The sequence below is a fragment of the Muscardinus avellanarius genome (assembly GCF_963383645.1).
Source record: "Muscardinus avellanarius genome assembly, chromosome: 13".
Lineage (NCBI taxonomy): Eukaryota > Metazoa > Chordata > Mammalia > Rodentia > Gliridae > Muscardinus > Muscardinus avellanarius.
Window position 1 is genome coordinate 56147754 of NC_137799.1, and position 16289 is coordinate 56164042.

Genomic DNA, 16289 nt, shown 5'->3' on the forward strand with positions numbered 1-16289 from the left:
TGCATGCTCTGTTTACTGTGACATTGTTCACAATATCTAAGATAGGGAATCAGCCTGGATACCTATAGTGGGTGACCAGATAAAGGAAATGGTGTCACACACACACACACACACACACACACACACACACACACACGAGTTTTATTCAGCCATAAAGAAGAAATAAATCATATCATTTTCAGGAAAATGGATAGAACTGGAGATCATCAAGTTATATCAAATGAGCCAAACTCAGAAAGACATACATTGTAAATTTTTCATAGGTGGAATTAAGAAAGAAAAATAGAAGTAAAAGTAGAAAAAAATCTTTTTAGGAAGGAGAAGGAATTAGAGGAGGGAGTAGATGGTAAGAAAGGGCAGTTAAAAAGAGTAGGTATAACCAAACCCATTAAATGTATATAGAAAAATGTCACAATGAACTTAGTAGTTTTTACATTGATATTCACTGATAATTAAAAAATAAAAAAGGAACCTCCTTACATTTTCAGCATGTAAGTGGGACAGGGCTCCAAGGTGATTCCTTCTTTCACTGTCCAATATAAAAAAAAAATTGAGTATCAATGAACATCTGGAAAGTCAGCTGGCACCAGTAGCCTGAAACTACTATGGACTGGAAAACTACACATTCCATGTTGTTGAGCACCTAAATTACTCCCTAGTTTAATGTTAGATGTAGATGTGATTTATTCTGAATTTCTTTTTTGCATCTCACACAAATCAAATCAGGAAATGGTGCACACTTAATTGGGGTTGAAATCCTCCAAATATATTTGGTTCTTACTAGCTTCTTCTTTATTAAAGTTAATAAACAAAATAACAACGAGGCCGGGTGTGGTGGCAAACACTTGTAATCCCAGTACTTGGGAAGCTGAGACAGAAGTATTGCAGGTTTACCACCTGCCTCAGCAACTTAGTGAGGCCCTTCACAACTTAGTGAGATCTTGTTTCAAAATAAAAAATAAAATATGGCTGGGGGTGTAGCTCAGAGGTAGAATGCCTGTAGGGTTCAATCCCCAGTCATACACACACACACACACACACACACACACACACACGCACACACACACACACGACAACGATGAACATCTCCACCAGCAGCCATATAAAGGGAAACAGAGAAAGATCTAAAACAATAACATCCAGTGTTAGGATCATAACAAGTATCATCAATCAAACCACTGGCAATCTGGCTATATCTCCCGCTGTGAGACTTTCAGGCCTAACGATCACAGTAAGATTGGGCTTGATCGGAGGGCCTAAATCAGGGGGCCCTAGACAGCCACACCACTGAATGACTGGTTGGCCCTTTTCCTCAGTTAAACTCCAGAACAAGCATGACCAAGAGGAGCTGGTGAGGCAGCCTTACCTGGCTCAGCTATCCTTCTGCCTGCACAGGAGAGAGGTTTCCAAGATAGCAGATGGGTGGCACATGGGTGGTCATGGATACAACCAAGTAGAAAGAGGAGAAAGGACTTTGGAATCAGCTATTTAAGAGCTGTGCTTCTGCTTCCCTAACTTTAAAGTAGAATATTAGCAGGTACCTTGCAGCATTGCTAAGAGAAGTAAATAACAGAAAGAAAAAAGTGAGGGTTAGAGTCGAGAGTAAGTTCCTTAAAGAAGTGGAGATTTTGTGAGTGGCAACCTGGAGAATAGGTCACCAAATAAATAGCTAGTGAAAGAAATGGTGGCAGAGAACTCTAACACTAGCTCTAGTCTCTGACACATATGTTCAAATCCTGGCCTTTCTACTTGGAAGATCTATGAGGCCAGGGAAGGTTCTGAAGGCACCACTGTACATGTGTGCCTCTGTGCCCACATGCACACACATGCACGCACACACACACACACACACACACACACACACACACACACAGAGAGCGCCAAGTGACTCATCTATATAAATAACAGTGGCGCCTACCAGTAAGAGTTGATGTAGAATTAAATGAGATGACATTTATAAAGTGTTTTGCATAATACCTGGCATATAGTTAAAGCTCTATAAATCTGATATAATATTTAAATGATTAGTAAATGCAACTTTTCTCATTTATATATGAGCACCTAATTATATAATATATAATAAATTTATCCCATATAATGTTATACTTCTTTCTTATCAATTGTGGAAAGATACAAACCTACATAGTAGGCTTGAGAAATATTCTCTGCATATTTGTTGTTGCTTAATTTGATAAGTGGTTCAAATAACCAATAACTATATTATAGATATATGTATCTATTATAGTTACTTTCTAGGAATAATTGTTGATTTTTATTATTGAACATATACTATGTGTCAGGAACTATGCTATGAGCTTTGACAACATTAATCAATCCCCATACAACTTTACTCATTGGGATATTTTATTACTATAATAATTAGAATTATAGGAAGAATGGCTCCATACTTCAGGCCTGATCTTATTGCAACTCCTTCCCTTCAAATAAAATATATTTTCTTAGAAATATTACCAATGGGGGGGAGAAAAAAATGGCGACTGAGGGACACAGCACTTCTCAGTAGCTGAAGCAAATAAAGTTCAAATACTTAGAAAGCAGTGTCTTAAACAACAAAATAAATACATACCAGGAACCAAAACACATCCAGGTACCTTGGCGGAACCCTGAACTTGAAGAAGAAGAACAAAGATCGGACACTGGACCTGCTGCAGATACAATCGGAACACCGATCGGAATGCCGATCGGCGGGCTGCTTTCGCGGCTGCTCGCGGAGCTGCCTGCCCAATATTACCGCGGCAAGATAATCTGGGACTGAAAACGGACTTAGGACCTCATCTTAAGCAGCAAGCAGCACCCATGTCAGAATTCTGTGTGCTCACCAGCGACTGGATCACAACTGCATAGAGACTCCCACAGAATCCTGAACCAAGGAAGTCAGGTACCTGAGGGCGCCCAGGGAAGTGGGGGCCCTAGCGTATGCGCAGCCCCAAACCCCCAGCACGGGCCCAAGCCTCAGAACCGAACACTCTCCTCGCACACCTTGTCTGCGCCCCGGTCCCCAGCTAGTAGTCAGTGCCTGTGCCACTGCCACCCCTAAATTGGAGCCTGCATGTGTGTCTAACCCCCGCCACCTTGCCAGAGCCTGCCTTCCAGGCTGTGAAAGCCCTGTGTGACCTGGAAATCTCCTTGGGGCACCCCCAGCTTCTACATCCCGCGGGAGGCAGAGACCATTGCTGGACACCGTGCACTGGATCCTTGAGCACCTATCCTGCACCCCTGGACCACCGCTGGGTGTTCCCACCCTCCTGGTAGCCAGATGCTTAGTTCTAAGCGAGAACACAGCTCAATACACCTTGGAAGAGCATACCAGCAGCAATAGACAGCTGCATCCACTCACACCTGGGTCCAGTAATAGGAGCGCACCCAGCCTGCACTCTCGGAATAGGCAGAGCTCTGGCAGTAAGTGTGGGCATCCAGAAACCAGCATCCATTTACCCAGGGTACATCTTGGGACCACACCGACTAGCCCAGCTGGAATTTCGAGAGACACAGGAAAATCCATCGGGCCACAATATCTGCACAGGACCTCAGGGGGAGGTTCCAATTATACTTTGGCCATTCTCCACCCCTGCTGTAGGGAAGCACAGGCTAGAGTATAGGGTGGTGAGTGCAGAGGTGCTGACCACAGGTTAGAATTTCGCAGAACCTGTGAATTGTACAGAATCAAATAACAGTGAAACCAGACATCCGGACACATAAACCTAAAGCAGCTAAAGGAGAGAAAGGTGTCCAAACACCCAGAGTGACCTAAGAAGATAAAAATAGAGTACAAAGAAAACTAAGAGACATTGGATGGTATTCTGAAAGCTACCAAAGCAATCAGATACGCACATATTATATGGACCTGACCCCATATGCGTAAATAAGGAGGACTGTTTGTTTTACTTTTAATGTGGATGTTTTGTTTTATTTTGCTTTTACAGTGCTTTTGTTTTGGTATGGTTATTGCTGTTTTATTTTTTTTCTTTTAACCCACACTTCTTTTACTTTAACTTGTTGATATATATACATATATATATATATATATATATATATATATATATATATATATATAGGATAGTTGGCCTTATTTTTTTATTTCACACAGCTGCTAGTTCCTTTTATTTTATTCTTGTTCTTTTTTCTTCTTTCTTCCTCTTTCCTTCCTTTTTTTTTCATTCTCCTCCTTTGATTGGTTTTCCTTCCTTTTTCTTGGATTACATAATAGTCTTGGTATCTTGTGTGAATTTTTTTTACGTCTGTCTGCTCCTTCCATCACCCCTATTTACAAACCTTCCCACACTAACCTACATACTTTTCTCCCCCAAAACTTTTCCCCATAATATACCTCTTGGTTTAATACTCAAAGTATTTCTTATATCCATAATTACTCTACTAACGACAAGAGTCCTAGTAGTTAACTCTCTCTCATTCCTAGTAAGATATTACCTTATCATACTTAAAGTCTTTCTCAACCTAAACATATCCTCTACCTAATCCGACTCCTTTACCAATCACCCCAGCTCCTCACACATCACCCACCCTCAACACTGGAAAGGCTCTGCTGACTAGCCAATACCCCTAAACTCCTAATATTAAGATTTGACTAAGCATAATACTCACGAACGATGGATAGAAATCAGAAAAACAGGACAGAGAATGCTATAAATATGAGAACCAGGAATTATGAAGAGACAGCAGAAATCACGAATACTGACCTACTAGAAATGCAAGAAGGGGAGTTCAGAATCTTGATGTTCAATATGATGAAAGGATTTAAAACAAGTATAGAGGAGGTTAAAGGTGAGTTAGAATCACTAAAAAAGAATCAGAAAGAGGTCTGAAATGAAATGAAAGAGGCAATAAGTGAAATGAAGACAGCAATAGAAAGAAATTCTGGAAGATTGGATGAAATGGAAAACAGAATATCAATATTAGAAGACAGTACATCCCAAACCAAAAACACAGTCAGCGATATACAGAAATCTTTACAGCAACAAAACCTAAACATCCAGCAATTATGGGATAATATGAAGCACCCTAATTTACGGATAATAGGCATTGAAGAAGGGATAGAGGTACAGACCAAGGGCATCTGTAATATCTTGAAGGAAATAATCTCAGAGAATTTTCCAAATATGGAAAGAGACTTGAATCTTCAAGTCCAGGAGGCATACAGAACTCCACTGAGACAAGACCAAAGACCACTCCACGCCACATAATAACCAAAATGACCAATATAGAGGCTAAGGAAGGAATCTTAAAAGCAGTGAGAACAAAAGGACAGGTGACATATAGAGGCAAAACAATAAGAATCACCCCGGACTATACAACCCAGGTTAGGAATGCTAGGAGAGACTGGTACGACGTGATTCAGACCCTGGAAGAAAATAACTTCCAACCAAGGCTCATCTATCCAGCAAAACTACTATTCAAGATCAATGGGGAAACCAAAGTCTTTCAGGATAAACAGAATCTCAAAAAATTCATGAATTCAAAGCCAACACTAGAGAAAATTCTTAAAGAAATAAACCATAAGGAAGAAAAAAGAAGCAGACTTCAGAATCAGAGAAGAGAGGAAGTTAATAAGTGGGCCATTTTAGTAAAGAAGAAAGATCACACTACCCAAGTATAGACAGAACACAAAATGGCAGAAAACAAAAATCATATTTCAATAATATCTCTTAATGTCAAAGGACTTAACTCACCAATCAAAAGACATAAACTGGCAATGTGGATTAGGAAACATCATCCAAATATATGCTGTCTACAAGAAATTCACCTCACAGGCTGAACGTGAAAGGATGGAAAAAGATATACCATGCCACCAGTGACCAAAAAAGAGCAGGGGTAGCAAACCTGATATCCAACAAAACAAACTTTAAACTAAAACACATCAAAAGAGACAAATCAGGGCACTTCCTTTTATTAAAAGGAACAATACACCAAGAAGATATAATGATAGTAAATATTTATGCCCCAAATATGGGTGCAACCACATTTGTAAAACAAACCCTTCTGGACATAAGATCCCAAGTAGACCCAAATACAATAATTCTGGGAGACTTTAATACGCCTCTCACACCACTGGATAGATCTTCAAGGCAAAAGATGAGTAAAGACACTTTAGAACTAAAGGAAACCATAAACCAAATGGACCTAATAGACGTTTTCAGAATATTTCAACCAGAAACTACAGAATACACTTTCTTCTCAGCAGCCCATGGAACCTTCTCCAAAATCCATCACATCCTGGGACACAAAGAAAATACCAGCAAATTCAAAAAATGTAATATAATCCATGCATCTTTTCAGACCACAACAGAATAAAAGTAGAAATCAACAATAGGAAACTCGAAAGAAAGTATTCAAATTCATGGAGAATGAATGATACACTATTGAATGACGAATGGGTAAGAGCAGAAATTAGGGAAGAAATAAAGAAATTTATGGAAACAAACGAAAACAGAGACACAACCTACCAAAACCTATGGGACACCATGAAGGCAGTACTAAGAGGAAAGTTTATTGCATTGAGTGTCCACATAAAAAGGACGGAGAACCACCAAGAACCTAATGACACAACTCAAGGATCTAGAAATTCTGCAACAGTCTATTCCCAAAGCCAGCAGAAGACAAGAAATCATCAAAATTAGAGCAGAAATAAATGAAATAGAGAACAAAAAAAAATTCAAAGAATCAATAAAACAAAAAGTTGGTTCTTTGAAAAGATTAATAGAATTGATAAACCCCTGGCAAACCTAACCAAAAGAAAAAGGGAATCAACTCAAATTATCAAAATTAGAATTGAAAAAGGAGATATCACCACAGATAGTGAAGAAATTCAAAATATTATCAGAAACTACTTTAAAAATTTATGCTCCAATAGACTTGAAAACCTGGAAGAAATTGATAGATTTCTAAGCACAGTTAACCTTCCTACACTCAACCAAGAGGACATAGCAAGCCTAAACCAACTAATAACAACCAATGAAATAGAAATGGCAATAAAAATTCTTCCACCAAAGAAAAGCCCAGGCCCAGATGGGTTCCCAGATGAATTCTACAAAACCTTCAGTGAACAACTAATACTAATACTTCATAACATGTTCCGGGAAATTGAAAGAGATGGAAGTCTTCCAAATTCCTTCTATGAGGCCAGTATCACATTAATCCCCAAACCAAATAAAGATACCTCAAGAAAGGAAAACTACAGACCAATATCCTTAATGAACATAGATGCAAAAATTCTAAACAAAATACTAGCTATACGCATTCAAAACTATATCAAGAGAATAATACATCATGACCAAGTCGGTTTCATCCCAGAAAAACAAGGCTGGTTCAACAAATCATACATGTTATTCACCACATAAATAGAACCAAAAACAAAAACCACATCATCATAGAAATAGATGCTGAAAAAGCATTCGACAAAATCCAACACCCATTTATGTTAAAAACACTGCAAAAAATTGGGATAGAAGGAAAGTACTTCAACATCATCAAGGCAATATACTACAAACCCAAAGCCAACATTATATTGAATGGGGAAAAACTGCAAGAATTTCCGCTACAGTCAGGAACAAGACAAGGATGCCCACTATCACCACTCCTTTTCAATATAGTCCTTGAGACTCTTTCTGCAGCAATCAGACAAGAGAAGGAAATCAAAGGAATTCACATAGGAAGAGAGGAATTAAAATTATCCTTATTTGCAGATGACATGATCCTTTATCTGGAAGACCCAAAGAACTCAACCAAAAGACTTCTGGAGCTGATTGACAAATTCAGCAAAGTTGCAGGTTACAAAATCAACCTAAAGAAATCAGTGGCTTTTCTTTATGCCAACAACGAATCCACAATGAAAGAAACAAAAACAACAATTCCATTCACTATAACCTCAAAACCAATAAAATACCTAGGAATAAACCTAACCCAAGATGTAAAAGACCTCTACAACAAAAACTATAAAACATTAAAGAAAGAAATTGAAGAAGACCTTGGAAGATGGAAAGATCTCCCGTGCTCATGGATAGGCAGAATAAATATCATCAAAATGGCCATTCTGCCAAAACTGATGTATAGGTTCAATGCAATTCCCATTAAAATACCAGTGACATTCTTCAGAGACCTAGAAAAATCAATCATGAACTTCATATGGAGAAAGAAAAGACCTAGAATAGCCAAAGTAATTCTCAATAACAAGAAACACACAGGAGGCATTACAATCCCAGACTTCAAACTATACTATAGAGCAATAGTAGTAAAAATAGCATGGTACTGGCACAAAAACAGATATACTGACCAGTGGATTAGAATAGAAGATACAGAAACAAACCTACACATCTTTAGTCAATTAATCTTTGACAAAGGGGCCAAACACATACGCTGGAGAAAAGACAGCCTTTTCAACAAGTGGTGCTGGGAGAACTGGCTAACAATTTGTAAAAAGATGAATCTAAACCCCTATATCTCACCAAACACAGGAATCAACTCAAGATGGATCAAAGACTTAGAAAGTAGACCTGAGACTGTGAAGTTAGTAGAGGAGAGCATAGGTTCAACACTACAACATATTGGCACAGGCAGTAACTTTCTCAACAAAACCTCCAAAGCTTAGGAAATTAAAGCAAGAATAAACAAGTGGGATAACATCAAACTAAAAAGTTTTTTCTCATCAAAGGAAACTATCAATAACCTAAAGAGGAAGCCTACAGAATGGGAAAGGATCTTTACCAGCCACCATTCTGATAGGGGGCTAATATCCAGAGTATACAAAGAGCTCAAAAGACTCTACACTAGCAAAACAAACAACCCAATCAAGAAATGGGCAAATGAACTAAATAGACACTTCACAAAAGAAAAGATACAAAGGGCTAATAGATACATGAAAAGATGTTCTTCATTACTGGCCATCAGGGAGATGGAAATCAAAACTACACTGAGATTCCATCTAACCCCAGTCAGAGTGGCAAGCATAAAGAAATCAAACAACAACAAATGCTGGCGAGGATATGGGGATGTTGGTGGGAATGCAAACTAGTACAGCCACTATGGAGATCTGTGTGGAGATTCCTGAGAAAGGTGGGAATAGATCCACCATATGATCCAGCTATACCACTCCTGGGTATCTTTCCAAAGAGGTTGAATTCAGAGAACTACAGCAACATATGCATACCTATGTTCATAGCAGCACAATTTGTAATAGCCAAAATATGGAACCAACCCAGATCACCATTAACAGATGAATGGATAGCAAAACTGTGGGAAATACACACAATGGAATTCTATTCAGCCATAAAGAAGAATAAAATTATATCATTTGCAAGAAGATGGAAAGCCCTGGAGAACATTATGTTAAGTGAGATCAGCCAAGCACAGAAGGAGAAGATACATATGTTTCCTCTAATATGCCCAAACTAGGAAACACAAAGGATACCAGTGGGACTCCAGATATTGAAGGGGAAATACTAGCTAAGTTTGGATGGTAAGATAAAAGAGGAGGAAGGCCGATCTTGATTAATGAGGATCTACACCTGAACATGTGTAAAATTATGAATAAGACATGGTTAACCTGGACAACCATTGGTGGGAGGGGGGAAGGGAAAACGGGGGCGGGGGGGAGAGGGCACCAAATATAGTGTAAATGTATACTATTTATGTTCAATAAAAAATTGTTAAAAATAAGAAATATTACCAATGATGGCTTGAATTACTCAGTAAAGAGCACAGAACAAATCTGGATTACAAATGCATTAAAATTAATAAATGGATAGACAACCGAAAAAAGCCAAGGAGAAGGTAAAATCTCATGACATGTTAAGCAAATATCAGTAAAAGAAAAATAACAAAATATTGTTTTGTGACTTACTTTCTAACCCACCATTCCAGAAATTATACTAAAAAAAAGAAGAAACAAAAATCTGTACTTAGAAATAATTTTCTATTTGAACAAGGGTAGCTTGTAAGAAAGAATGGACCACTTAGGGAAAAGAGAAAAATAGAGGGAGGAGGAGGAGGAGGAAGAGGAGGGATGGGAGAGGAGGAGGAAGAGAAAGGAGGGGGAAGAGGAGGAGAAAGGAGGGGGAGGAGGAAGGAGAAAAAAGAGAAGGAAGAGGAAGAGGAGAGGAGGAGATGGAGGAGGAAGAGAAGGAGAGAAGGTAGAGAAGGAGAAGGAAAAGAAGGAGAAGGAAGGAGAAGAGGAAGGGAAAGAAGAAGGAGGAGAAGGGGAAGGGGAAGGAGGAAAGGAAGGGGAAGAAGAAGGAAAAGGAGGAGAGCTTTACCAAGTAGAAGGTCCTATGTGACTAAAGGATCCAAGCCTGAGATAGAAAAATGCTGCTTGGGCTCTGGCTGACAGGAGAAACCCAAAGCTATGGGAGTGGGGTTTGAATCTGGGGAAGTTTGAGTTCTTAGAGGATATACAATGGACTCTTAAAATGGAATGCATGTCCTCTGATAAAGATCAAACCCAGTTCCCAGCTAGTGCTTTTCTTCTTCTCCAATGCTCTCAGGCTTCAGAAAAGAGGATAGAAATCTAAATTTATCCATCAAACTGCAGCTGACAGAGAAAGAAAAGTAGGTTTAGAAGAAGTGTGGCAATGAATACACACTCATAATCTCTCAGAGTAAAGAGAAGACTGGTTAGAGCTTCCTACAGTGTGTACTAAACATAAACAAGAAGAGATGTCACATATACTTAGAATATAGCTAGATGGTTTAGATCAAGAAATAATTAATTTGGTATATTAGAATGCTATTATTTCTAAAAAATAGAAAACAAGTGACAATATGGAAAAATTTGAACCCTTGTGTACTGCTGGTAGATATGTAAAATGGTATCACATCATGGCAATACCTCAAAAATTAAAGTTAGAAAAACCATATTATCTATCAATTAAACTTGTGGCTAAATACTTCAAATAATTGAAAGCAGAGACTCAAATAGAAATTTGTGTGTCTGTGTTCATAGCAGCATTATTCACAATAGTCAAAAGGTGGAAAAAACCTAATTGCCAATTTCAGATGAATAGATAAACAAAGTGTGATATATGTATGCAATTTAACATTCAGCCTTAAGTAAGGAAATTATGACATGTACTATGACCTGGATGAGCCTTTAAAACATGATAAATAAAATAATCCAGCAAAAATGGCAGATATTACATGATTTTACTTACATGAGTTACATAAAATAATCAAGTTCATAGAAAAAAAGTAGAATGATAGTTGTCATGGGTGGGTGGAGGGATGAATGGGGACTTGTTTAACAGAGAGTTTTAGCTTTGTAAGATGAAAAAGTTCTTTAGATGGATAGTGGATATGGCTGTACAACAATGTGAATGGATTTAATGACTCTTAAATATATACTCTAAAAAGAGATGAAACAGTTTATTTTACCACAGTTTATTTTACCACAGTTTAAATTTTTCAAAACAAAATGAGCCAATATTATATCTTTAAAACAGATAATCAAATAAACATGACAGAAAAGATATTTGGCTATTCAGTGTTATAATTTTTTTAAATTCCACTATGGAGATGAGTATGGAGGTTCCTCAAAAGACTATGAATGAACCCACCATATGACCCACTATAGCACTCCTCACTACCTTTACAAAAGAATTAAAGGCAGAATATTATATTGATACACGCATATGCATGTTTGTAGCAGCACAATTCACAATAGCCAAACTGTGGAACCAACCTAGATGCCTATCACAGATAAACAGATAAAGAAAATATAATAATATGCACAATGGAATTTTACACATACATAAAAAGAACAAAATTATGCCATTTGCAGGAAAATGACTAGAACTAGGGAATATTATGCTAAGTGAGATTAGCCAGCCTCAGAAAGTGAGGGGTCATATGTTTTCTTTCATATATGAAAGCTGGAGAAAAACTTGGAATCCAAAGAGACTTCAGATAAATGAGGAGAGATAGCAATAGAATAGTAGAAGGGGACTGAGGAGGGAGGTGAGGAGGGGGAAAGAAAGCTTGATGAATGAGACCGTTCAACTAATGCTGTGTCCATATATGAAGGTATAATTACTACCTGTCTCGCTAGCGTTTGTGGGTAGAAGGGGAGCTGGGGATCATGAGGGAATCACACCAAGTGCCATATGCATGTATGTTTGTGTCACATCAAACCTCACTATGATATATAATTCCACTGCACTAATAAGTATATTTTACAATTTCATGAAGTAAAAATTAGAAATTGAAAGGAAACTTAAGATTTTGATATGTACTGATCTATGTAGAGACATATCTTCATTTCTTTATTGGGTTTCAAACAAAAAAATGAGCAAAGAGTAAATAAAAGAGGCAGGCAGAAGGGGGGAACTCAGCCTGGCCTCTGATTTTTTTTCTATAGCATCATTCAACTTATTGCTCTAATTCTTTTAACTTTTTTTTCAAAATTCTAAATTAAAGCCAGGCGTGGTGGTGCATGCTTGTAATCCCAGCATTTGGGAAACTGAGACAGGAGGATCGTGGTTCAAGGACAGCCTCAGCTACTTAGTGAAGCCCTTTGTAACTCAGTGAGACCCTATTTCAAAATAAATAATAAAAAATAGGGTTGGGGTTGTAGCTTGGAGGGAGAATACTCCTGAGTTCCATCCCCAGCACCACTTTATCAAGACAATACTTTATCAAGAAAAGTTGGTATTTAAGTAGAGATGGACCACATAAAATTATTCCCAATTTAAAAATTCTAGATACAACAACCAACCACAAACCCTCTGAACAAACTTACTTGATGAAAGTTACCTATCAAAAGATGAATAAAAATAAATTATTCTGAATTAGAAAAGCCACAGAAAAAGATTGGGGCTAAACACTAAACCATTTAAATATCAAACTAAGACTAAATAATTGGAGATATTTTATTTATAGGACAGATTATAAATACATGAAGCTAAAAATTTTACTGCTTTTGATTCTATAACAAACAAAACTATATCATACTCAATTACAATAATAAATATTCACATTTGCCCACATTAGATAGGGCAGGAAATCAGCAGTGACTCTGCTGAGTTCTTCTCCACCTACTTTCTCCTTGCTAAATACAGACTGAAAGAATAGCTCCTCTTTAAAACATGCTATTTTCATTGGGGAAGGCCAAAACAGTTGGTCTCAAGCCAAAAAATATATTCACATTAAAATCTTTTGCTTACAAGAGGCAAACATCATGTCCAATCAAAATTCATTGGCCAAAGTAGGAAATATGATCAAGCTAGTCACTGAGATGGGACTTTAACTAAATACCAGAGTTTTGGGAAAGTGAGGTGGGAGGAAGTTCAAAAATATTAATCTCAACTTTTCTATAGAGAATCAATTTACGCTTTAGGAAGTTTCAAAAGTATTATAATAAACGAAATGTAATGGCTTCAACCTCTTAATATTTTTCTCCTGTAACTTTCAAGGAATCTTTTATAAGCTATTATTTATGGTTTAAAAAAAAGCAAGCCTATGAAGTACAGAAATTCCTTTAGTTTCACTATAGCATTTTTCTATATTAAATATTAATTCATGGACAATTAAGCATTATAATTTATTTAAATATAGAATATGTAATTGAATCCGCTTAACAGAATTATTCTCCTTTCCACTCTCTTAGTTAGCTTTTCATCACTGTGAAAACATACCTGTGATAATAAACTTGATTGATTGATTGATTGATTGATTGACTGATTGATTTAGGCACTGGGAATGGAACCCAGAGGCATTCTACCATCAAGCTATACTCCAAGCCTGATTTTTTTTAATTTCCTATTTGGAAACAGGGTCTCACTATGTTGTTGAGAGCCTAAGTTGCCAAGGCTGGCTTTGAACCTGCAATCCTCCTGTCTCAGCCTCCCAAATACTGGGATTAAAAACCTGTGCCACAATGCCTGGCTGATAATAAACTTTAAAAGTCATAAAAGGGGTTTATTTTAGCTCATGGTTTCAGTCCCAGCCACTGGCCTGCTTGCTTTGGACCTGTGGTGGCACCATACATCAGGGCAGAAACAACATTGCAGAGGAGACCTGTTTACCATATGGCAACCAGAAAGCAAAGGCTCAGACAGAAAGGGGTTGGGGCTCCCAATATCTATTTCAAAGGCCTATCCCAAATGACCAAACTTACTCTCGCTAACCTACCTCCTAAAAGTTCCACTGCCTCCCAATAGCACTAAACTAAGAATCAATCCTTTAAACTAAGAATCAAGCCTTTGGGGTACATTCCAGATTCCAACTATACCAATAGGTTACCTTTAGGGGTAGTATTTGATATTTGTTGCTTATTTATTTTATTATTGTTATTATAATTTTATCACCTTTACTAATACATTAATTCACTGTTATAATATTTCAGTGAAATGCCAGACATGAGTGAGTATATATTTCATTTACTACTCAAAAATTCAAAACAAATTAAATTCTTTTTAGCCAGGCGTGGTGGCGCACACTTGTAATCCCCGTGCTTGAGAGGCAGAGATAGGAGGATCGCGCACGTTCGAAGCCAGCCGCGCTGGCTTAAGAGACCCTGTTTTCAAATTAAAAAATATATATATAAAATGGGTCTGGGTGTGTAGCCCAGAGGTAGAAGGGCTTCCAGGAACCCCAGTACCACCAAAAAAATATATATTAAATTCTTTTTAAAATAAAATTTAACATCTCTTTCAAATTCCCATAATTTCCAGGAACATGTACTACCATATAGGAGAGTTATTTGCATTGGGTGGTGGAATTTAATATCGTAGTCTCAACTGTGTGTTGATTGTCCTGGCATAGTTATGGTTTGACTATCTCCCAAAGTTCCTATGTTAAAGTTTAATCACTAGTGTACTAACAGGAGACTGTTAGAAGATGTTAAGTCATGAAGACAGAGCCCTTGTGAATGAAATTAAGGTTTCATACAAGAGGCTTCACACAATAATAGCCCTTTTCACTCTTCTTCCACATAAAGATAGACCAACAAGGTACCATCTTGGAAACAGAGCCCACACCAGAAACTAAATCCCATCACCTTGATCTTAGATTTTGCAGCTTTTATAACTATAAAAAAATAAATTTTTGTTCTTTATCAATTTCCAAGTCTGTTAAATTTTCTTATAGTGGAACAAATGGACCAAGACCACAGCCTTCAATCACACCAACATGGTTTCTGTGGTCTCATGTTTTTTCTCTCTTCCACTCCTCATTTGAGGTGATCAGATCTCCATGAAGCTGGCTGTTATGTTGTCTGCCTAAATGCAGCAAGGAGCAATGATCTCCCTGGTGTCTTAACAGTTCCCATGAACTCTGCTCTGGGAACAGGAAACCAGACCATGCCAGCCTTGGAAAGTCCTCAGCATGATCTACAGATGCATGGCTAATCACAAGGCCGACAGTCATGTGAGGCCTGAGTCTTCTCTTGCTGTAAGCCCTGAGAACAAATAAGAAAACTCCCAGTTTGGTAAGAGCATCTATCCGTCTCCACTCCCATTCCAATTCTAGGAAACATTCTCCTAGGGACACTGGGGGAAAGAAACCATTCTGCTTCTTGAAGGCAATATTAGTGAAGTTACCACTTGAGACTCCGGAATGATGCTCTTTCTCTCATGGGGTTCCCCCTAGGCACCTAATATAATCTTATTAATGTGCTTAAGTGTTTGTATTATAAAGCAGGAAAGTTTTAAGTCCTATTGTATCCCTTTGCTGAGGCTCTCTTCTGTTGACTGGAACCAAAGGAAAGGGGAAAATAATACCTAAAGGGAGATCGGAAGAAACCCATTAGTTAGCAACTCAAAAGTATTATTTTACCATAATTATATTAAATTTAAAATTTCTGTTCTTGATCTAGAAGATAGTATACCTGCCAGGTCATGAACTATTATTTTTGGATTTGGAAAGGAAATTCTCACAGTTGATGATGAAGCGGTTGAGAGTGAGCAATTTGCTGGAAGACTGTTCTTAGTTTACCTCCAAAACAAAGAGAAGCACACTTTGTCTTCCACTCCAACAGGCCAAGTGTTCTGCAGACTAAGATAATGCTGAGGAAGAGTCTGAAATATTGGAGGAGGGAGTGAGTGAGATATTCAGGCAGGCCAACAAGAGGATTTATGGCTACTAACATACTACAGCCAGACTGTCATTCAGAGAGAAGGCTAGAGGAAGGAAATAAAAGCAATGACAACACAGCAAAAGGAAAATAAAAAGTAAAGGGGTATAAATTTAAACATCAATTACAGATATGAACTTAGTTTGAGAAAATATTTCTGGACAAACATGTGTACATCAATGCAGGATACATC